This window comes from Hyla sarda, unplaced genomic scaffold (genome assembly GCF_029499605.1).
Source record: "Hyla sarda isolate aHylSar1 unplaced genomic scaffold, aHylSar1.hap1 scaffold_188, whole genome shotgun sequence".
Lineage (NCBI taxonomy): Eukaryota > Metazoa > Chordata > Amphibia > Anura > Hylidae > Hyla > Hyla sarda.
The window spans coordinates 428,984-453,291 of record NW_026608532.1 but is presented as its reverse complement, the minus strand read 5'-3'; the positions used below and the strand labels follow the sequence as shown (position 1 = coordinate 453,291).

The 24,308-nt window shown below is 45.7% G+C and overlaps 9 non-coding genes and 2 pseudogenes across 9 annotated transcripts; all 11 read right to left on the bottom strand.

The window, feature by feature from the left end:
- Nucleotides 1-706: 706 nt before the first annotated feature.
- Nucleotides 707-880, bottom strand: LOC130315642 (U2 spliceosomal RNA; annotated as a pseudogene).
- A 1,453-nt stretch (nucleotides 881-2,333) lies between these two features.
- On the bottom strand, nucleotides 2,334-2,470 carry LOC130315645 (U2 spliceosomal RNA; annotated as a pseudogene).
- Nucleotides 2,471-4,555: 2,085 nt separating this feature from the next.
- Nucleotides 4,556-4,746, bottom strand: LOC130315604 (U2 spliceosomal RNA). The gene has a single exon (XR_008863075.1). It is a non-coding gene; the product is annotated as a U2 spliceosomal RNA (small nuclear RNA).
- Nucleotides 4,747-6,834: 2,088 nt separating this feature from the next.
- On the bottom strand, nucleotides 6,835-7,025 carry LOC130315603 (U2 spliceosomal RNA). Its single transcript, XR_008863074.1, has one exon. It is a non-coding gene; the product is annotated as a U2 spliceosomal RNA (small nuclear RNA).
- A 2,085-nt stretch (nucleotides 7,026-9,110) lies between these two features.
- On the bottom strand, nucleotides 9,111-9,301 carry LOC130315602 (U2 spliceosomal RNA). The gene has a single exon (XR_008863073.1). It is a non-coding gene; the product is annotated as a U2 spliceosomal RNA (small nuclear RNA).
- Nucleotides 9,302-11,390: 2,089 nt separating this feature from the next.
- Nucleotides 11,391-11,581, bottom strand: LOC130315601 (U2 spliceosomal RNA). The gene has a single exon (XR_008863072.1). It is a non-coding gene; the product is annotated as a U2 spliceosomal RNA (small nuclear RNA).
- A 2,086-nt stretch (nucleotides 11,582-13,667) lies between these two features.
- On the bottom strand, nucleotides 13,668-13,858 carry LOC130315599 (U2 spliceosomal RNA). The gene has a single exon (XR_008863070.1). It is a non-coding gene; the product is annotated as a U2 spliceosomal RNA (small nuclear RNA).
- A 2,080-nt stretch (nucleotides 13,859-15,938) lies between these two features.
- Nucleotides 15,939-16,129, bottom strand: LOC130315598 (U2 spliceosomal RNA). The gene has a single exon (XR_008863069.1). It is a non-coding gene; the product is annotated as a U2 spliceosomal RNA (small nuclear RNA).
- Nucleotides 16,130-18,213: 2,084 nt separating this feature from the next.
- On the bottom strand, nucleotides 18,214-18,404 carry LOC130315597 (U2 spliceosomal RNA). Its single transcript, XR_008863068.1, has one exon. It is a non-coding gene; the product is annotated as a U2 spliceosomal RNA (small nuclear RNA).
- Nucleotides 18,405-20,462: 2,058 nt separating this feature from the next.
- On the bottom strand, nucleotides 20,463-20,653 carry LOC130315595 (U2 spliceosomal RNA). Its single transcript, XR_008863067.1, has one exon. It is a non-coding gene; the product is annotated as a U2 spliceosomal RNA (small nuclear RNA).
- A 2,088-nt stretch (nucleotides 20,654-22,741) lies between these two features.
- Nucleotides 22,742-22,932, bottom strand: LOC130315615 (U2 spliceosomal RNA). Its single transcript, XR_008863085.1, has one exon. It is a non-coding gene; the product is annotated as a U2 spliceosomal RNA (small nuclear RNA).
- Nucleotides 22,933-24,308: the final 1,376 nt, after the last annotated feature.

Genomic DNA, 24,308 nt, shown 5'->3' with positions numbered 1-24,308 from the left:
TGCACAGAATTTAGCAAGGGCCTCGCACCTTCTGATGCATCAGGTAGGTGCACAATAGCATAGCCTAACCCTCTGTACTTTGGTCTATATTGATGCGGGACATAGACAGCCAGCTGATGACCAATCCATTAGTGCAATGGATGGCTGGAAGCATTTGTCTTTGCCTTTGCAATACCACAGAAGCAATGCATGGTCAATGTACAGCAATGACACACCTGTGTGAACAGCCAGGAGACCCCCCCCCCCATGTTATGTTACATAGTTACATAGTTAGTACGGTCGAAAAAAGACATATGTCCATCAAGTTCAACCAGGGAATTAAGGGGTAGGGGTGTGGCGCGATATTGGGGAAGGGATGAGATTTTATATTTCTTCATAAGCATTAATCTTATTTTGTCAATTAGGAACATTCAGCACCCACCCGCTATCAAGGCAGCTGCCTATCATGTCATGCCCTACCTGCACAGGTGTGCTGGCTACTCAAATGATCCAATTAAGGAGGCCATTTAGTCAGCAGCAGCAGAAGTCCTGTGCCTGGACGCTCCAACAGCGGCCAGACACAAGCAGAAGCAGAAGCAGCAGCAGCACCACCTTTTGTTTTTTGGCTGCAGCAGCAGCAGCAGCAAGGCCCACAGGGCTGGCTAGCTGGCTAGCCAGCAAGCAGGTAGCAATGAAAGTAGGAATCTTTCTTTTTAACCCTGTAAGGGGGTGGTGCACTGTACCCGAAGATACTGCCATATCGGGTCAATGCATAGGGCGACGGAAGCAAGCTTCGAAATCGGCCCCCGTTCTCAAAAATCCATTTAATATATGGTCCCCAGATAGGGGACGTATCAGATATTAAACTGATAAGAACAGATTTTTTTTTTTTTTAAGTTAGCCCTCAGAACTCAATCAGAGCTCCAAGATCTTATATGGACTCGATTGTTTTGTTCATCATCAGGTAACAGTTTTATTTATTCCTAAAATAAAAAAGACAAATTGAAATAAATATTATAACAACAATAAAAATAATAAACATTCCAAAATTATAACAAATTCATTCCCTTTCTCCGGGCGTAAACTGCCAAGTAATCAATTAAACCATAGCTTAAGCTTCCTTTTTCCATTTCCCTTTTTACTGGGATGGCCAACCAGGCCGGTATTTTATAAGTTACCATAAATCGATCCACGTCAAGGCGAAAAGAATCATAAACTTTGTTTCTTACTGCAGGCAACTGGGCTTTAAAGGTGGATAATAGATTATCCAGGTCCTGTAAGAACAATTCTCTTTCCTCATCTGGAGCTCTCTCCAAAATAGTTTGGAAAGACCCTGAATATCCTCTTAAATTTCTCACCGGCTCTTCATTTTTCTTTTTACTCTTATGCTCTCCAATGTTCTTTTCTTCTACTATCATCTCTTTTCCAACAATTTTTGGCTCTTGGGTTACCACAGATCTTTTAATTTCTGGCTCTTGTTCAGAAACTTCTTCTTCTCTTTTCTTCTTCCTCTTTGGACAGTTCACATACATGTGACCAATTTTGTTACATAAATTACATTTACTTTTTTGGCTACAGGATTCAATTTCATGACCTTCTTTTTGGCATTTTTGGCACCACATTGAGGTGCACTCTTCCTTTAAATGGCCATATTTCTTGCATTTTCTACAGAAATTCTGCATACCTGCAAAAAACATATCTCCATTGATAACCCCTATTTTAAAACGGGCAGGGGGATAAAGAACTCTTCCATCTGCGTCTTCCTTGAACTTTACTTTAAATCTCCACTTTGTTGTCCAGACTCCATACTGATTATAAATTTTGCCAAGTGGCGCAATTTCCTCACAAAATTGGGTCAAAAGAATTATAATATCCTCCTCAGGGACGTAAGGACTATACATCCTCACCGTTAAAATTCTTTCTCTCCTGGGAAAGTGGGGAATGACTTCCACGCCCTCCCACACTGGATCAGACTTGATTGTCTCAAATTTCTTCCAAAATAAATCATAATCCTCTTCGGAAACCAAAATAACATCAAAGCACCCTTTCTTTGGAAATTCCAACATGGAAAGGATTTGTGTCATTGCAATTTCCAAAACTCCAAAAAGAATTTCCTCCATTACAAAGGAAAGTCCTCTTCTTTTCTTCTCAAGGTCTTTCAGCAGGATCCGGACCCCATTCTTGATCTTCCCAAAAAAAGGAACCTCCTCTCCAGCAGATTGAGAGGTGTCCATGATCTCTTCCATCTTCAATAGGCGTGTCCAGGCAGGGACAGAAAAACACTCCCCCACCAAAGAGTGGGCAGTGAAGGGTGATCGCCTCCCGTTGTCTGGGGACTAAGCCGGCTCCCTAATAGCAGCAGGGGGGTGAAGTCCCTCCGTTAAGAAGGACGATCCCCCCAGGCCAAGGAGCCGGGTACCCCAGACACCCTCTGACCAGACCAAGTGAGCAGATACTACACTTGATCTTAGCCAAAAGGCCGAGAAGCGATAACCGTGAAAGGGGCGGGCCCAACAAGGTCCCCTTCATGGGCACTATCACTGCTTGCTGTCAGGGAGGCTGCCAGACAATTTTCCATGCACACTCTGGGCTGGGGGGCAGTCAACCACCAGTACACACAGCAGAACCTAAACCCATACCATTATTGCTAAGCAGCAAGACAGGGGCCCATTGCACTCCCACGGGGCCTTTTTAAATGCAATCCATAACCCGGATTTGCCAGGAACCCTTCTTACTCCTCCTACTTGCATGTGACACTGGGCTTAGGATCTGCATAGGAAACACACACACAAGCACACACCTACCTTTGTTGCCTGCAGATGCCTCCTTGGCTGTCCCCAAACGGTATCAAACCAACACCCACGGGAAGCTGTAAGCATAGAGGACATGCCTGCACCCCATTGGACTTACCTGTGTGGGTTAAACCCGGGTTATTTGACAACCTATGGCGGTGATGGTTCTGCTCAGGCAGAGCAGTGCTGATGCTCCTCATAAAGCTGTCGCTGCTGTGAAGGTTCTAGGTGACATCACAAATCCCTATGGTTACATACACAACAAAGCTGGGTTGTTGTTGTTTACACTCTGCAAGGCCTGTGGAAGTGAGTGACATCATAGCACTGTAGTTCTGAGGGTTCTAGATGGATGCAACAATCTCCTGTTGCTTCTATGAAGGCCATAATAGACGACATCACCAAACAGCTCCATAGTCACATACACAGCAAAGGAGAGATGTTGTTTACACCTAGTGATGTCAGTGGTATTGAGTGACATCACAGCACAGTGCTAAGGCTCCTGGGCCTGGACACAGCAGCGGCTGCAATATCTCAACGGAGAATACGTTTATATATATGTGTGTGTGTGCGCGTATATATATATATATATATATATATATATATATATATATATATTTCTCCGCCGAAATCACTTTTAAACCCATTTCCACCTTTTTTTCCCTTCTCTTCCTCTTACTTTTTTTTCACGTTTTTTTACGTTTTTCTCCTTTTCGCCTCTTTTCTGGGCGTATTATTCTTCTTTTTCTTCTTTTTTTTCGTCTAATGCATACCCCATCAGTGCAGCAATGCTTATTCAATACCGCCAGCAGATGGAGACACTGGGGGATAATTTTCTAAGGATTTATACTGATTTTTCCTGTCTGAATTTGTCGCACAGAAAGTTGCAGGCCAAATATGTGTGACATTTCTGCGACTTTAGCTTCTAGAGCATTTTTACAACATTATACATAGGTGCTGAATACATAAAAAGCGACTGTTCAGCGACAGACAAGTCGCATCGGCTGAAAGTAGGCCAGAATGTCAGTCCATGTTGGAGCAGGTTTAGATACAGTCTAAAGCATAGATCTCAAAGTCTGTGCACAGAATTTAGCAAGGGCCTCGCACCTTCTGATGCATCAGGTAGGTGCACAATAGCATAGCCTAACCCTCTGTACTTTGGTCTATATTGATGCGGGACATAGACAGCCAGCTGATGACCAATCCATTAGTGCAATGGATGGCTGGAAGCATTTGTCTTTGCCTTTGCAATACCACAGAAGCAATGCATGGTCAATGTACAGCAATGACACACCTGTGTGAACAGCCAGGAGACCCCCCCCCCCCCATGTTATGTTACATAGTTACATAGTTAGTACGGTCGAAAAAAGACATATGTCCATCAAGTTCAACCAGGGAATTAAGGGGTAGGGGTGTGGCGCGATATTGGGGAAGGGATGAGATTTTATATTTCTTCATAAGCATTAATCTTATTTTGTCAATTAGGAACATTCAGCACCCACCCGCTATCAAGGCAGCTGCCTATCATGTCATGCCCTACCTGCACAGGTGTGCTGGCTACTCAAATGATCCAATTAAGGAGGCCATTTAGTCAGCAGCAGCAGAAGTCCTGTGCCTGGACGCTCCAACAGCGGCCAGACACAAGCAGAAGCAGAAGCAGCAGCAGCACCACCTTTTGTTTTTTGGCTGCAGCAGCAGCAGCAGCAAGGCCCACAGGGCTGGCTAGCTGGCTAGCCAGCAAGCAGGTAGCAATGAAAGTAGGAATCTTTCTTTTTAACCCTGTAAGGGGGTGGTGCACTGTACCCGAAGATACTGCCATATCGGGTCAATGCATAGGGCGACGGAAGCAAGCTTCGAAATCGGCCCCCGTTCTCAAAAATCCATTTAATATATGGTCCCCAGATAGGGGACGTATCAGATATTAAACTGATAAGAACAGATACTACACTTGATCTTAGCCAAAAGGCCGAGAAGCGATAACCGTGAAAGGGGCGGGCCCAACAAGGTCCCCTTCATGGGCACTATCACTGCTTGCTGTCAGGGAGGCTGCCAGACAATTTTCCATGCACACTCTGGGCTGGGGGGCAGTCAACCACCAGTACACACAGCAGAACCTAAACCCATACCATTATTGCTAAGCAGCAAGACAGGGGCCCATTGCACTCCCACGGGGCCTTTTTAAATGCAATCCATAACCCGGATTTGCCAGGAACCCTTCTTACTCCTCCTACTTGCATGTGACACTGGGCTTAGGATCTGCATAGGAAACACACACACAAGCACACACCTACCTTTGTTGCCTGCAGATGCCTCCTTGGCTGTCCCCAAACGGTATCAAACCAACACCCACGGGAAGCTGTAAGCATAGAGGACATGCCTGCACCCCATTGGACTTACCTGTGTGGGTTAAACCCGGGTTATTTGACAACCTATGGCGGTGATGGTTCTGCTCAGGCAGAGCAGTGCTGATGCTCCTCATAAAGCTGTCGCTGCTGTGAAGGTTCTAGGTGACATCACAAATCCCTATGGTTACATACACAACAAAGCTGGGTTGTTGTTGTTTACACTCTGCAAGGCCTGTGGAAGTGAGTGACATCATAGCACTGTAGTTCTGAGGGTTCTAGATGGATGCAACAATCTCCTGTTGCTTCTATGAAGGCCATAATAGACGACATCACCAAACAGCTCCATAGTCACATACACAGCAAAGGAGAGATGTTGTTTACACCTAGTGATGTCAGTGGTATTGAGTGACATCACAGCACAGTGCTAAGGCTCCTGGGCCTGGACACAGCAGCGGCTGCAATATCTCAACGGAGAATACGTTTATATATATGTGTGTGTGTGCGCGTATATATATATATATATATATATATATATATATATATATATATATATTTCTCCGCCGAAATCACTTTTAAACCCATTTCCACCTTTTTTTCCCTTCTCTTCCTCTTACTTTTTTTTCACGTTTTTTTACGTTTTTCTCCTTTTCGCCTCTTTTCTGGGCGTATTATTCTTCTTTTTCTTCTTTTTTTTCGTCTAATGCATACCCCATCAGTGCAGCAATGCTTATTCAATACCGCCAGCAGATGGAGACACTGGGGGATAATTTTCTAAGGATTTATACTGATTTTTCCTGTCTGAATTTGTCGCACAGAAAGTTGCAGGCCAAATATGTGTGACATTTCTGCGACTTTAGCTTCTAGAGCATTTTTACAACATTATACATAGGTGCTGAATACATAAAAAGCGACTGTTCAGCGACAGACAAGTCGCATCGGCTGAAAGTAGGCCAGAATGTCAGTCCATGTTGGAGCAGGTTTAGATACAGTCTAAAGCATAGATCTCAAAGTCTGTGCACAGAATTTAGCAAGGGCCTCGCACCTTCTGATGCATCAGGTAGGTGCACAATAGCATAGCCTAACCCTCTGTACTTTGGTCTATATTGATGCGGGACATAGACAGCCAGCTGATGACCAATCCATTAGTGCAATGGATGGCTGGAAGCATTTGTCTTTGCCTTTGCAATACCACAGAAGCAATGCATGGTCAATGTACAGCAATGACACACCTGTGTGAACAGCCAGGAGACCCCCCCCCCCCATGTTATGTTACATAGTTACATAGTTAGTACGGTCGAAAAAAGACATATGTCCATCAAGTTCAACCAGGGAATTAAGGGGTAGGGGTGTGGCGCGATATTGGGGAAGGGATGAGATTTTATATTTCTTCATAAGCATTAATCTTATTTTGTCAATTAGGAACATTCAGCACCCACCCGCTATCAAGGCAGCTGCCTATCATGTCATGCCCTACCTGCACAGGTGTGCTGGCTACTCAAATGATCCAATTAAGGAGGCCATTTAGTCAGCAGCAGCAGAAGTCCTGTGCCTGGACGCTCCAACAGCGGCCAGACACAAGCAGAAGCAGAAGCAGCAGCAGCACCACCTTTTGTTTTTTGGCTGCAGCAGCAGCAGCAGCAAGGCCCACAGGGCTGGCTAGCTGGCTAGCCAGCAAGCAGGTAGCAATGAAAGTAGGAATCTTTCTTTTTAACCCTGTAAGGGGGTGGTGCACTGTACCCGAAGATACTGCCATATCGGGTCAATGCATAGGGCGACGGAAGCAAGCTTCGAAATCGGCCCCCGTTCTCAAAAATCCATTTAATATATGGTCCCCAGATAGGGGACGTATCAGATATTAAACTGATAAGAACAGATACTACACTTGATCTTAGCCAAAAGGCCGAGAAGCGATAACCGTGAAAGGGGCGGGCCCAACAAGGTTTCATGGGCACTATCACTGCTTGCTGTCAGGGAGGCTGCCAGACAATTTTCCATGCACACTCTGGGCTGGGGGGCAGTCAACCACCAGTACACACAGCAGAACCTAAACCCATACCATTATTGCTAAGCAGCAAGACAGGGGCCCATTGCACTCCCACGGGGCCTTTTTAAATGCAATCCATAACCCGGATTTGCCAGGAACCCTTCTTACTCCTCCTACTTGCATGTGACACTGGGCTTAGGATCTGCATAGGAAACACACACACAAGCACACGCCTACCTTTGTTGCCTGCAGATGCCTCCTTGGCTGTCCCCAAACGGTATCAAACCAACACCCACGGGAAGCTGTAAGCATAGAGGACATGCCTGCACCCCATTGGACTTACCTGTGTGGGTTAAACCCGGGTTATTTGACAACCTATGGCGGTGATGGTTCTGCTCAGGCAGAGCAGTGCTGATGCTCCTCATAAAGCTGTCGCTGCTGTGAAGGTTCTAGGTGACATCACAAATCCCTATGGTTACATACACAACAAAGCTGGGTTGTTGTTGTTTACACTCTGCAAGGCCTGTGGAAGTGAGTGACATCATAGCACTGTAGTTCTGAGGGTTCTAGATGGATGCAACAATCTCCTGTTGCTTCTATGAAGGCCATAATAGACGACATCACCAAACAGCTCCATAGTCACATACACAGCAAAGGAGAGATGTTGTTTACACCTAGTGATGTCAGTGGTATTGAGTGACATCACAGCACAGTGCTAAGGCTCCTGGGCCTGGACACAGCAGCGGCTGCAATATCTCAACGGAGAATACGTTTATATATATGTGTGTGTGTGCGCGTATATATATATATATATATATATATATATATATATATATATATATATTTCTCCGCCGAAATCACTTTTAAACCCATTTCCACCTTTTTTTCCCTTCTCTTCCTCTTACTTTTTTTTCACGTTTTTTTACGTTTTTCTCCTTTTCGCCTCTTTTCTGGGCGTATTATTCTTCTTTTTCTTCTTTTTTTTCGTCTAATGCATACCCCATCAGTGCAGCAATGCTTATTCAATACCGCCAGCAGATGGAGACACTGGGGGATAATTTTCTAAGGATTTATACTGATTTTTCCTGTCTGAATTTGTCGCACAGAAAGTTGCAGGCCAAATATGTGTGACATTTCTGCGACTTTAGCTTCTAGAGCATTTTTACAACATTATACATAGGTGCTGAATACATAAAAAGCGACTGTTCAGCGACAGACAAGTCGCATCGGCTGAAAGTAGGCCAGAATGTCAGTCCATGTTGGAGCAGGTTTAGATACAGTCTAAAGCATAGATCTCAAAGTCTGTGCACAGAATTTAGCAAGGGCCTCGCACCTTCTGATGCATCAGGTAGGTGCACAATAGCATAGCCTAACCCTCTGTACTTTGGTCTATATTGATGCGGGACATAGACAGCCAGCTGATGACCAATCCATTAGTGCAATGGATGGCTGGAAGCATTTGTCTTTGCCTTTGCAATACCACAGAAGCAATGCATGGTCAATGTACAGCAATGACACACCTGTGTGAACAGCCAGGAGACCCCCCCCCCCCCATGTTATGTTACATAGTTACATAGTTAGTACGGTCGAAAAAAGACATATGTCCATCAAGTTCAACCAGGGAATTAAGGGGTAGGGGTGTGGCGCGATATTGGGGAAGGGATGAGATTTTATATTTCTTCATAAGCATTAATCTTATTTTGTCAATTAGGAACATTCAGCACCCACCCGCTATCAAGGCAGCTGCCTATCATGTCATGCCCTACCTGCACAGGTGTGCTGGCTACTCAAATGATCCAATTAAGGAGGCCATTTAGTCAGCAGCAGCAGAAGTCCTGTGCCTGGACGCTCCAACAGCGGCCAGACACAAGCAGAAGCAGAAGCAGCAGCAGCACCACCTTTTGTTTTTTGGCTGCAGCAGCAGCAGCAGCAAGGCCCACAGGGCTGGCTAGCTGGCTAGCCAGCAAGCAGGTAGCAATGAAAGTAGGAATCTTTCTTTTTAACCCTGTAAGGGGGTGGTGCACTGTACCCGAAGATACTGCCATATCGGGTCAATGCATAGGGCGACGGAAGCAAGCTTCGAAATCGGCCCCCGTTCTCAAAAATCCATTTAATATATGGTCCCCAGATAGGGGACGTATCAGATATTAAACTGATAAGAACAGATACTACACTTGATCTTAGCCAAAAGGCCGAGAAGCGATAACCGTGAAAGGGGCGGGCCCAACAAGGTCCCCTTCATGGGCACTATCACTGCTTGCTGTCAGGGAGGCTGCCAGACAATTTTCCATGCACACTCTGGGCTGGGGGGCAGTCAACCACCAGTACACACAGCAGAACCTAAACCCATACCATTATTGCTAAGCAGCAAGACAGGGGCCCATTGCACTCCCACGGGGCCTTTTTAAATGCAATCCATAACCCGGATTTGCCAGGAACCCTTCTTACTCCTCCTACTTGCATGTGACACTGGGCTTAGGATCTGCATAGGAAACACACACACAAGCACACACCTACCTTTGTTGCCTGCAGATGCCTCCTTGGCTGTCCCCAAACGGTATCAAACCAACACCCACGGGAAGCTGTAAGCATAGAGGACATGCCTGCACCCCATTGGACTTACCTGTGTGGGTTAAACCCGGGTTATTTGACAACCTATGGCGGTGATGGTTCTGCTCAGGCAGAGCAGTGCTGATGCTCCTCATAAAGCTGTCGCTGCTGTGAAGGTTCTAGGTGACATCACAAATCCCTATGGTTACATACACAACAAAGCTGGGTTGTTGTTGTTTACACTCTGCAAGGCCTGTGGAAGTGAGTGACATCATAGCACTGTAGTTCTGAGGGTTCTAGATGGATGCAACAATCTCCTGTTGCTTCTATGAAGGCCATAAAATACGACATCACCAAACAGCTCCATAGTCACATACACAGCAAAGGAGAGATGTTGTTTACACCTAGTGATGTCAGTGGTATTGAGTGACATCACAGCACAGTGCTAAGGCTCCTGGGCCTGGACACAGCAGCGGCTGCAATATCTCAACGGAGAATACGTTTATATATATGTGTGTGTGTGCGCGTATATATATATATATATATATATATATATATATATATATATATATATTTCTCCGCCGAAATCACTTTTAAACCCATTTCCACCTTTTTTTCCCTTCTCTTCCTCTTACTTTTTTTTCACGTTTTTTTACGTTTTTCTCCTTTTCGCCTCTTTTCTGGGCGTATTATTCTTCTTTTTCTTCTTTTTTTTCGTCTAATGCATACCCCATCAGTGCAGCAATGCTTATTCAATACCGCCAGCAGATGGAGACACTGGGGGATAATTTTCTAAGGATTTATACTGATTTTTCCTGTCTGAATTTGTCGCACAGAAAGTTGCAGGCCAAATATGTGTGACATTTCTGCGACTTTAGCTTCTAGAGCATTTTTACAACATTATACATAGGTGCTGAATACATAAAAAGCGACTGTTCAGCGACAGACAAGTCGCATCGGCTGAAAGTAGGCCAGAATGTCAGTCCATGTTGGAGCAGGTTTAGATACAGTCTAAAGCATAGATCTCAAAGTCTGTGCACAGAATTTAGCAAGGGCCTCGCACCTTCTGATGCATCAGGTAGGTGCACAATAGCATAGCCTAACCCTCTGTACTTTGGTCTATATTGATGCGGGACATAGACAGCCAGCTGATGACCAATCCATTAGTGCAATGGATGGCTGGAAGCATTTGTCTTTGCCTTTGCAATACCACAGAAGCAATGCATGGTCAATGTACAGCAATGACACACCTGTGTGAACAGCCAGGAGACCCCCCCCCCCCCATGTTATGTTACATAGTTACATAGTTAGTACGGTCGAAAAAAGACATATGTCCATCAAGTTCAACCAGGGAATTAAGGGGTAGGGGTGTGGCGCGATATTGGGGAAGGGATGAGATTTTATATTTCTTCATAAGCATTAATCTTATTTTGTCAATTAGGAACATTCAGCACCCACCCGCTATCAAGGCAGCTGCCTATCATGTCATGCCCTACCTGCACAGGTGTGCTGGCTACTCAAATGATCCAATTAAGGAGGCCATTTAGTCAGCAGCAGCAGAAGTCCTGTGCCTGGACGCTCCAACAGCGGCCAGACACAAGCAGAAGCAGAAGCAGCAGCAGCACCACCTTTTGTTTTTTGGCTGCAGCAGCAGCAGCAGCAAGGCCCACAGGGCTGGCTAGCTGGCTAGCCAGCAAGCAGGTAGCAATGAAAGTAGGAATCTTTCTTTTTAACCCTGTAAGGGGGTGGTGCACTGTACCCGAAGATACTGCCATATCGGGTCAATGCATAGGGCGACGGAAGCAAGCTTCGAAATCGGCCCCCGTTCTCAAAAATCCATTTAATATATGGTCCCCAGATAGGGGACGTATCAGATATTAAACTGATAAGAACAGATACTACACTTGATCTTAGCCAAAAGGCCGAGAAGCGATAACCGTGAAAGGGGCGGGCCCAACAAGGTCCCCTTCATGGGCACTATCACTGCTTGCTGTCAGGGAGGCTGCCAGACAATTTTCCATGCACACTCTGGGCTGGGGGGCAGTCAACCACCAGTACACACAGCAGAACCTAAACCCATACCATTATTGCTAAGCAGCAAGACAGGGGCCCATTGCACTCCCACGGGGCCTTTTTAAATGCAATCCATAACCCGGATTTGCCAGGAACCCTTCTTACTCCTCCTACTTGCATGTGACACTGGGCTTAGGATCTGCATAGGAAACACACACACAAGCACACACCTACCTTTGTTGCCTGCAGATGCCTCCTTGGCTGTCCCCAAACGGTATCAAACCAACACCCACGGGAAGCTGTAAGCATAGAGGACATGCCTGCACCCCATTGGACTTACCTGTGTGGGTTAAACCCGGGTTATTTGACAACCTATGGCGGTGATGGTTCTGCTCAGGCAGAGCAGTGCTGATGCTCCTCATAAAGCTGTCGCTGCTGTGAAGGTTCTAGGTGACATCACAAATCCCTATGGTTACATACACAACAAAGCTGGGTTGTTGTTGTTTACACTCTGCAAGGCCTGTGGAAGTGAGTGACATCATAGCACTGTAGTTCTGAGGGTTCTAGATGGATGCAACAATCTCCTGTTGCTTCTATGAAGGCCATAATAGACGACATCACCAAACAGCTCCATAGTCACATACACAGCAAAGGAGAGATGTTGTTTACACCTAGTGATGTCAGTGGTATTGAGTGACATCACAGCACAGTGCTAAGGCTCCTGGGCCTGGACACAGCAGCGGCTGCAATATCTCAACGGAGAATACGTTTATATATATGTGTGTGTGTGCGCGTATATATATATATATATATATATATATATATATATATATATATATTTCTCCGCCGAAATCACTTTTAAACCCATTTCCACCTTTTTTTCCCTTCTCTTCCTCTTACTTTTTTTTCACGTTTTTTTACGTTTTTCTCCTTTTCGCCTCTTTTCTGGGCGTATTATTCTTCTTTTTCTTCTTTTTTTTCGTCTAATGCATACCCCATCAGTGCAGCAATGCTTATTCAATACCGCCAGCAGATGGAGACACTGGGGGATAATTTTCTAAGGATTTATACTGATTTTTCCTGTCTGAATTTGTCGCACAGAAAGTTGCAGGCCAAATATGTGTGACATTTCTGCGACTTTAGCTTCTAGAGCATTTTTACAACATTATACATAGGTGCTGAATACATAAAAAGCGACTGTTCAGCGACAGACAAGTCGCATCGGCTGAAAGTAGGCCAGAATGTCAGTCCATGTTGGAGCAGGTTTAGATACAGTCTAAAGCATAGATCTCAAAGTCTGTGCACAGAATTTAGCAAGGGCCTCGCACCTTCTGATGCATCAGGTAGGTGCACAATAGCATAGCCTAACCCTCTGTACTTTGGTCTATATTGATGCGGGACATAGACAGCCAGCTGATGACCAATCCATTAGTGCAATGGATGGCTGGAAGCATTTGTCTTTGCCTTTGCAATACCACAGAAGCAATGCATGGTCAATGTACAGCAATGACACACCTGTGTGAACAGCCAGGAGACCCCCCCCCCCCATGTTATGTTACATAGTTACATAGTTAGTACGGTCGAAAAAAGACATATGTCCATCAAGTTCAACCAGGGAATTAAGGGGTAGGGGTGTGGCGCGATATTGGGGAAGGGATGAGATTTTATATTTCTTCATAAGCATTAATCTTATTTTGTCAATTAGGAACATTCAGCACCCACCCGCTATCAAGGCAGCTGCCTATCATGTCATGCCCTACCTGCACAGGTGTGCTGGCTACTCAAATGATCCAATTAAGGAGGCCATTTAGTCAGCAGCAGCAGAAGTCCTGTGCCTGGACGCTCCAACAGCGGCCAGACACAAGCAGAAGCAGAAGCAGCAGCAGCACCACCTTTTGTTTTTTGGCTGCAGCAGCAGCAGCAGCAAGGCCCACAGGGCTGGCTAGCTGGCTAGCCAGCAAGCAGGTAGCAATGAAAGTAGGAATCTTTCTTTTTAACCCTGTAAGGGGGTGGTGCACTGTACCCGAAGATACTGCCATATCGGGTCAATGCATAGGGCGACGGAAGCAAGCTTCGAAATCGGCCCCCGTTCTCAAAAATCCATTTAATATATGGTCCCCAGATAGGGGACGTATCAGATATTAAACTGATAAGAACAGATACTACACTTGATCTTAGCCAAAAGGCCGAGAAGCGATAACCGTGAAAGGGGCGGGCCCAACAAGGTCCCCTTCATGGGCACTATCACTGCTTGCTGTCAGGGAGGCTGCCAGACAATTTTCCATGCACACTCTGGGCTGGGGGGCAGTCAACCACCAGTACACACAGCAGAACCTAAACCCATACCATTATTGCTAAGCAGCAAGACAGGGGCCCATTGCACTCCCACGGGGCCTTTTTAAATGCAATCCATAACCCGGATTTGCCAGGAACCCTTCTTACTCCTCCTACTTGCATGTGACACTGGGCTTAGGATCTGCATAGGAAACACACACACAAGCACACACCTACCTTTGTTGCCTGCAGATGCCTCCTTGGCTGTCCCCAAACGGTATCAAACCAACACCCACGGGAAGCTGTAAGCATAGAGGACATGCCTGCACCCCATTGGACTTACCTGTGTGGGTTAAACCCGGGTTATTTGACAACCTATGGCGGTGATGGTTCTGCTCAGGCAGAGCAGTGCTGATGCTCCTCATAAAGCTGTCGCTGCTGTGAAGGTTCTAGGTGACATCACAAATCCCTATGGTTACATACACAACAAAGCTGGGTTGTTGTTGTTTACACTCTGCAAGGCCTGTGGAAGTGAGTGACATCATAGCACTGTAGTTCTGAGGGTTCTAGATGGATGCAACAATCTCCTGTTGCTTCTATGAAGGCCATAATAGACGACATCACCAAACAGCTCCATAGTCACATACACAGCAAAGGAGAGATGTTGTTTACACCTAGTGATGTCAGTGGTATTGAGTGACATCACAGCACAGTGCTAAGGCTCCTGGGCCTGGACACAGCAGCGGCTGCAATATCTCAACGGAGAATACGTTTATATATATGTGTGTGTGTGCGCGTATATATATATATATATATATATATATATATATATATATATATATTTCTCCGCCGAAATCACTTTTAAACCCATTTCCACCTTTTTTTCCCTTCTCTTCCTCTTACTTTTTTTTCACGTTTTTTTACGTTTTTCTCCTTTTCGCCTCTTTTCTGGGCGTATTATTCTTCTTTTTCTTCTTTTTTTTCGTCTAATGCATACCCCATCAGTGCAGCAATGCTTATTCAATACCGCCAGCAGATGGAGACACTGGGGGATAATTTTCTAAGGATTTATACTGATTTTTCCTGTCTGAATTTGTCGCACAGAAAGTTGCAGGCCAAATATGTGTGACATTTCTGCGACTTTAGCTTCTAGAGCATTTTTACAACATTATACATAGGTGCTGAATACATAAAAAGCGACTGTTCAGCGACAGACAAGTCGCATCGGCTGAAAGTAGGCCAGAATGTCAGTCCATGTTGGAGCAGGTTTAGATACAGTCTAAAGCATAGATCTCAAAGTCTGTGCACAGAATTTAGCAAGGGCCTCGCACCTTCTGATGCATCAGGTAGGTGCACAATAGCATAGCCTAACCCTCTGTACTTTGGTCTATATTGATGCGGGACATAGACAGCCAGCTGATGACCAATCCATTAGTGCAATGGATGGCTGGAAGCATTTGTCTTTGCCTTTGCAATACCACAGAAGCAATGCATGGTCAATGTACAGCAATGACACACCTGTGTGAACAGCCAGGAGACCCCCCCCCCCCATGTTATGTTACATAGTTACATAGTTAGTACGGTCGAAAAAAGACATATGTCCATCAAGTTCAACCAGGGAATTAAGGGGTAGGGGTGTGGCGCGATATTGGGGAAGGGATGAGATTTTATATTTCTTCATAAGCATTAATCTTATTTTGTCAATTAGGAACATTCAGCACCCACCCGCTATCAAGGCAGCTGCCTATCATGTCATGCCCTACCTGCACAGGTGTGCTGGCTACTCAAATGATCCAATTAAGGAGGCCATTTAGTCAGCAGCAGCAGAAGTCCTGTGCCTGGACGCTCCAACAGCGGCCAGACACAAGCAGAAGCAGAAGCAGCACCACCTTTTGTTTTTTGGCTGCAGCAGCAGCAGCAGCAAGGCCCACAGGGCTGGCTAGCTGGCTAGCCAGCAAGCAGGTAGCAATGAAAGTAGGAATCTTTCTTTTTAACCCTGTAAGGGGGTGGTGCACTGTACCCGAAGATACTGCCATATCGGGTCAATGCATAGGGCGACGGAAGCAAGCTTCGAAATCGGCCCCCGTTCTCAAAAATCCATTTAATATATGGTCCCCAGATAGGGGACGTATCAGATATTAAACTGATAAGAACAGATACTACACTTGATCTTAGCCAAAAGGCCGAGAAGCGATGACCGTGAAAGGGGCGGGCCCAACAAGGTCCCCTTCATGGGCACTATCACTGCTTGCTGTCAGGGAGGCTGCCAGACAATTTTCCATGCGCACTCTGGGCTGGGGGGCAGTCAACCACCAGTACACACAGCAGAACCTAAACCCATACCATTATTGCTAAGCAGCAAGACAGGGGCCCATTGCACTCCCACGGGGCCTTTTTAAATGCAATCCATAACCCGGATTTGCCAGGAACCCTTCTTACTCCTCCTACTTGCATGTGACACTGGGCTTAGGATCTGCATAGGAAACACACACACAAGCACACACCTACCTTTGTTGCCTGCAGATGCCTCCTTGGCTGTCCCCAAACGGTATCAAACCAACACCCACGGGAAGCTGTAAGCATAGAGGACATGCCTGCACCCCATTGGACTTATCTGTGTGGGTTAAACCCGGGTTATTTGACAACCTATGGCGGTGATGGTTCTGCTCAGGCAGAGCAGTGCTGATGCTCCTCATAAAGCTGTCGCTGCTGTGAAGGTTCTAGGTGACATCACAAATCCCTATGGTTACATACACAACAAAGCTGGGTTGTTGTTGTTTACACTCTGCAAGGCCTGTGGAAGTGAGTGACATCATAGCACTGTAGTTCTGAGGGTTCTAGATGGATGCAACAATCTCCTGTTGCTTCTATGAAGGCCATAATAGACGACATCACCAAACAGCTCCATAGTCACATACACAGCAAAGGAGAGATGTTGTTTACACCTAGTGATGTCAGTGGTATTGAGTGACATCACAGCACAGTGCTAAGGCTCCTGGGCCTGGACACAGCAGCGGCTGCAATATCTCAACGGAGAATACGTTTATATATATGTGTGTGTGTGCGCGTATATATATATATATATATATATATATATATATATATATATATTTCTCCGCCGAAATCACTTTTAAACCCATTTCCACCTTTTTTTCCCTTCTCTTCCTCTTACTTTTTTTTCACGTTTTTTTACGTTTTTCTCCTTTTCGCCTCTTTTCTGGGCGTATTATTCTTCTTTTTCTTCTTTTTTTTCGTCTAATGCATACCCCATCAGTGCAGCAATGCTTATTCAATACCGCCAGCAGATGGAGACACTGGGGGATAATTTTCTAAGGATTTATACTGATTTTTCCTGTCTGAATTTGTCGCACAGAAAGTTGCAGGCCAAATATGTGTGACATTTCTGCGACTTTAGCTTCTAGAGCATTTTTACAACATTATACATAGGTGCTGAATACATAAAAAGCGACTGTTCAGCGACAGACAAGTCGCATCGGCTGAAAGTAGGCCAGAATGTCAGTCCATGTTGGAGCAGGTTTAGATACAGTCTAAAGCATAGATCTCAAAGTCTGTGCACAGAATTTAGCAAGGGCCTCGCACCTTCTGATGCATCAGGTAGGTGCACAATAGCATAGCCTAACCCTCTGTACTTTGGTCTATATTGATGCGGGACATAGACAGCCAGCTGATGACCAATCCATTAGTGCAATGGATGGCTGGAAGCATTTGTCTTTGCCTTTGCAATACCACAGAAGCAATGCATGGTCAATGTACAGCAATGACACACCTGTGTGAACAGCCAGGAGACCCCCCCCCCCCATGTTATGTTACATAGTTACATAGTTAGTACGGTCGAAAAAAGACATATGTCCATCAAGTTCAACCAGGGAATTAAGGGGTAGGGGTGTGGCGCGATATTGGGGAAGGGATGAGATTTTATATTTCTTCATAAGCATTAATCTTATTTTGTCAATTAGGAACATTCAGCACCCACCCGCTATCAAGGCAGCTGCCTATCATGTCATGCCCTACCTGCACAGGTGTGCTGGCTACTCAAATGATCCAATTAAGGAGGCCATTTAGTCAGCAGCAGCAGAAGTCCTGTGCCTGGACGCTCCAACAGCGGCCAGACACAAGCAGAAGCAGAAGCAGCAGCAGCACCACCTTTTGTTTTTTGGCTGCAGCAGCAGCAGCAGCAAGGCCCACAGGGCTGGCTAGCTGGCTAGCCAGCAAGCAGGTAGCAATGAAAGTAGGAATCTTTCTTTTTAACCCTGTAAGGGGGTGGTGCACTGTACCCGAAGATACTGCCATATCGGGTCAATGCATAGGGCGACGGAAGCAAGCTTCGAAATCGGCCCCCGTTCTCAAAAATCCATTTAATATATGGTCCCCAGATAGGGGACGTATCAGATATTAAACTGATAAGAACAGATACTACACTTGATCTTAGCCAAAAGGCCGAGAAGCGATAACCGTGAAAGGGGCGGGCCCAACAAGGTCCCCTTCATGGGCACTATCACTGCTTGCTGTCAGGGAGGCTGCCAGACAATTTTCCATGCACACTCTGGGCTGGGGGGCAGTCAACCACCAGTACACACAGCAGAACCTAAACCCATACCATTATTGCTAAGCAGCAAGACAGGGGCCCATTGCACTCCCACGGGGCCTTTTTAAATGCAATCCATAACCCGGATTTGCCAGGAACCCTTCTTACTCCTCCTACTTGCATGTGACACTGGGCTTAGGATCTGCATAGGAAACACACACACAAGCACACACCTACCTTTGTTGCCTGCAGATGCCTCCTTGGCTGTCCCCAAACGGTATCAAACCAACACCCACGGGAAGCTGTAAGCATAGAGGACATGCCTGCACCCCATTGGACTTACCTGTGTGGGTTAAACCCGGGTTATTTGACAACCTATGGCGGTGATGGTTCTGCTCAGGCAGAGCAGTGCTGATGCTCCTCATAAAGCTGTCGCTGCTGTGAAGGTTCTAGGTGACATCACAAATCCCTATGGTTACATACACAACAAAGCTGGGTTGTTGTTGTTTACACTCTGCAAGGCCTGTGGAAGTGAGTGACATCATAGCACTGTAGTTCTGAGGGTTCTAGATGGATGCAACAATCTCCTGTTGCTTCTATGAAGGCCATAATAGACGACATCACCAAACAGCTCCATAGTCACATACACAGCAAAGGAGAGATGTTGTTTACACCTAGTGATGTCAGTGGTATTGAGTGACATCACAGCACAGTGCTAAGGCTCCTGGGCCTGGACACAGCAGCGGCTGCAATATCTCAATACGTTTATATATATGTGTGTGTGTGCGCGTATATATATATATATATATATATTTCTCCGCCGAAATCACTTTTAAACCCATTTCCACCTTTTTTTCCCTTCTCTTCCTCTTACTTTTTTTTCACGTTTTTTTACGTTTTTCTCCTTTTCGCCTCTTTTCTGGGCGTATTATTCTTCTTTTTCTTCTTTTTTTTCGTCTAATGCATACCCCATCAGTGCAGCAATGCTTATTCAATACCGCCAGCAGATGGAGACACTGGGGGATAATTTTCTAAGGATTTATACTGATTTTTCCTGTCTGAATTTGTCGCACAGAAAGTTGCAGGCCAAATATGTGTGACATTTCTGCGACTTTAGCTTCTAGAGCATTTTTACAACATTATACATAGGTGCTGAATACATAAAAAGCGACTGTTCAGCGACAGACAAGTCGCATCGGCTGAAAGTAGGCCAGAATGTCAGTCCATGTTGGAGCAGGTTTAGATACAGTCTAAAGCATAGATCTCAAAGTCTGTGCACAGAATTTAGCAAGGGCCTCGCACCTTCTGATGCATCAGGTAGGTGCACAATAGCATAGCCTAACCCTCTGTACTTTGGTCTATATTGATGCGGGACATAGACAGCCAGCTGATGACCAATCCATTAGTGCAATGGATGGCTGGAAGCATTTGTCTTTGCCTTTGCAATACCACAGAAGCAATGCATGGTCAATGTACAGCAATGACACACCTGTGTGAACAGCCAGGAGACCCCCCCCCCCCCATGTTATGTTACATAGTTACATAGTTAGTACGGTCGAAAAAAGACATATGTCCATCAAGTTCAACCAGGGAATTAAGGGGTAGGGGTGTGGCGCGATATTGGGGAAGGGATGAGATTTTATATTTCTTCATAAGCATTAATCTTATTTTGTCAATTAGGAACATTCAGCACCCACCCGCTATCAAGGCAGCTGCCTATCATGTCATGCCCTACCTGCACAGGTGTGCTGGCTACTCAAATGATCCAATTAAGGAGGCCATTTAGTCAGCAGCAGCAGAAGTCCTGTGCCTGGACGCTCCAACAGCGGCCAGACACAAGCAGAAGCAGAAGCAGCAGCAGCACCACCTTTTGTTTTTTGGCTGCAGCAGCAGCAGCAGCAAGGCCCACAGGGCTGGCTAGCTGGCTAGCCAGCAAGCAGGTAGCAATGAAAGTAGGAATCTTTCTTTTTAACCCTGTAAGGGGGTGGTGCACTGTACCCGAAGATACTGCCATATCGGGTCAATGCATAGGGCGACGGAAGCAAGCTTCGAAATCGGCCCCCGTTCTCAAAAATCCATTTAATATATGGTCCCCAGATAGGGGACGTATCAGATATTAAACTGATAAGAACAGATACTACACTTGATCTTAGCCAAAAGGCCGAGAAGCGATAACCGTGAAAGGGGCGGGCCCAACAAGGTCCCCTTCATGGGCACTATCACTGCTTGCTGTCAGGGAGGCTGCCAGACAATTTTCCATGCACACTCTGGGCTGGGGGGCAGTCAACCACCAGTACACACAGCAGAACCTAAACCCATACCATTATTGCTAAGCAGCAAGACAGGGGCCCATTGCACTCCCACGGGGCCTTTTTAAATGCAATCCATAACCCGGATTTGCCAGGAACCCTTCTTACTCCTCCTACTTGCATGTGACACTGGGCTTAGGATCTGCATAGGAAACACACACACAAGCACACACCTACCTTTGTTGCCTGCAGATGCCTCCTTGGCTGTCCCCAAACGGTATCAAACCAACACCCACGGGAAGCTGTAAGCATAGAGGACATGCCTGCACCCCATTGGACTTACCTGTGTGGGTTAAACCCGGGTTATTTGACAACCTATGGCGGTGATGGTTCTGCTCAGGCAGAGCAGTGCTGATGCTCCTCATAAAGCTGTCGCTGCTGTGAAGGTTCTAGGTGACATCACAAATCCCTATGGTTACATACACAACAAAGCTGGGTTGTTGTTGTTTACACTCTGCAAGGCCTGTGGAAGTGAGTGACATCATAGCACTGTAGTTCTGAGGGTTCTAGATGGATGCAACAATCTCCTGTTGCTTCTATGAAGGCCATAATAGACGACATCACCAAACAGCTCCATAGTCACATACACAGCAAAGGAGAGATGTTGTTTACACCTAGTGATGTCAGTGGTATTGAGTGACATCACAGCACAGTGCTAAGGCTCCTGGGCCTGGACACAGCAGCGGCTGCAATATCTCAACGGAGAATACGTTTATATATATGTGTGTGTGTGCGCGTATATATATATATATATATATATATATATATATATATATATATATATTTCTCCGCCGAAATCACTTTTAAACCCATTTCCACCTTTTTTTCCCTTCTCTTCCTCTTACTTTTTTTTCACGTTTTTTTACGTTTTTCTCCTTTTCGCCTCTTTTCTGGGCGTATTATTCTTCTTTTTCTTCTTTTTTTTCGTCTAATGCATACCCCATCAGTGCAGCAATGCTTATTCAATACCGCCAGCAGATGGAGACACTGGGGGATAATTTTCTAAGGATTTATACTGATTTTTCCTGTCTGAATTTGTCGCACAGAAAGTTGCAGGCCAAATATGTGTGACATTTCTGCGACTTTAGCTTCTAGAGCATTTTTACAACATTATACATAGGTGCTGAATACATAAAAAGCGACTGTTCAGCGACAGACAAGTCGCATCGGCTGAAAGTAGGCCAGAATGTCAGTCCATGTTGGAGCAGGTTTAGATACAGTCTAAAGCATAGATCTCAAAGTCTGTGCACAGAATTTAGCAAGGGCCTCGCACCTTCTGATGCATCAGGTAGGTGCACAATAGCATAGCCTAACCCTCTGTACTTTGGTCTATATTGATGCGGGACATAGACAGCCAGCTGATGACCAATCCATTAGTGCAATGGATGGCTGGAAGCATTTGTCTTTGCCTTTGCAATACCACAGAAGCAATGCATGGTCAATGTACAGCAATGACACACCTGTGTGAACAGCCAGGAGACCCCCCCCCCCCATGTTATGTTACATAGTTACATAGTTAGTACGGTCGAAAAAAGACATATGTCCATCAAGTTCAACCAGGGAATTAAGGGGTAGGGGTGTGGCGCGATATTGGGGAAGGGATGAGATTTTATATTTCTTCATAAGCATTAATCTTATTTTGTCAATTAGGAACATTCAGCACCCACCCGCTATCAAGGCAGCTGCCTATCATGTCATGCCCTACCTGCACAGGTGTGCTGGCTACTCAAATGATCCAATTAAGGAGGCCATTTAGTCAGCAGCAGCAGAAGTCCTGTGCCTGGACGCTCCAACAGCGGCCAGACACAAGCAGAAGCAGAAGCAGCAGCAGCACCACCTTTTGTTTTTTGGCTGCAGCAGCAGCAGCAGCAAGGCCCACAGGGCTGGCTAGCTGGCTAGCCAGCAAGCAGGTAGCAATGAAAGTAGGAATCTTTCTTTTTAACCCTGTAAGGGGGTGGTGCACTGTACCCGAAGATACTGCCATATCGGGTCAATGCATAGGGCGACGGAAGCAAGCTTCGAAATCGGCCCCCGTTCTCAAAAATCCATTTAATATATGGTCCCCAGATAGGGGACGTATCAGATATTAAACTGATAAGAACAGATACTACACTTGATCTTAGCCAAAAGGCCGAGAAGTGATAACCGTGAAAGGGGCGGGCCCAACAAGGTCCCCTTCATGGGCACTATCACTGCTTGCTGTCAGGGAGGCTGCCAGACAATTTTCCATGCACACTCTGGGCTGGGGGGCAGTCAACCACCAGTACACACAGCAGAACCTAAACCCATACCATTATTGCTAAGCAGCAAGACAGGGGCCCATTGCACTCCCACGGGGCCTTTTTAAATGCAATCCATAACCCGGATTTGCCAGGAACCCTTCTTACTCCTCCTACTTGCATGTGACACTGGGCTTAGGATCTGCATAGGAAACACACACACAAGCACACACCTACCTTTGTTGCCTGCAGATGCCTCCTTGGCTGTCCCCAAACGGTATCAAACCAACACCCACGGGAAGCTGTAAGCATAGAGGACATGCCTGCACCCCATTGGACTTACCTGTGTGGGTTAAACCCGGGTTATTTGACAACCTATGGCGGTGATGGTTCTGCTCAGGCAGAGCAGTGCTGATGCTCCTCATAAAGCTGTCGCTGCTGTGAAGGTTCTAGGTGACATCACAAATCCCTATGGTTACATACACAACAAAGCTGGGTTGTTGTTGTTTACACTCTGCAAGGCCTGTGGAAGTGAGTGACATCATAGCACTGTAGTTCTGAGGGTTCTAGATGGATGCAACAATCTCCTGTTGCTTCTATGAAGGCCATAATAGACGACATCACCAAACAGCTCCATAGTCACATACACAGCAAAGGAGAGATGTTGTTTACACCTAGTGATGTCAGTGGTATTGAGTGACATCACAGCACAGTGCTAAGGCTCCTGGGCCTGGACACAGCAGCGGCTGCAATATCTCAACGGAGAATACGTTTATATATATGTGTGTGTGTGCGCGTATATATATATATATATATATATATATTTCTCCGCCGAAATCACTTTTAAACCCATTTCCACCTTTTTTTCCCTTCTCTTCCTCTTACTTTTTTTTCACGTTTTTTTACGTTTTTCTCCTTTTCGCCTCTTTTCTGGGCGTATTATTCTTCTTTTTCTTCTTTTTTTTCGTCTAATGCATACCCCATCAGTGCAGCAATGCTTATTCAATACCGCCAGCAGATGGAGACACTGGGGGATAATTTTCTAAGGATTTATACTGATTTTTCCTGTCTGAATTTGTCGCACAGAAAGTTGCAGGCCAAATATGTGTGACATTTCTGCGACTTTAGCTTCTAGAGCATTTTTACAACATTATACATAGGTGCTGAATACATAAAAAGCGACTGTTCAGCGACAGACAAGTCGCATCGGCTGAAAGTAGGCCAGAATGTCAGTCCATGTTGGAGCAGGTTTAGATACAGTCTAAAGCATAGATCTCAAAGTCTGTGCACAGAATTTAGC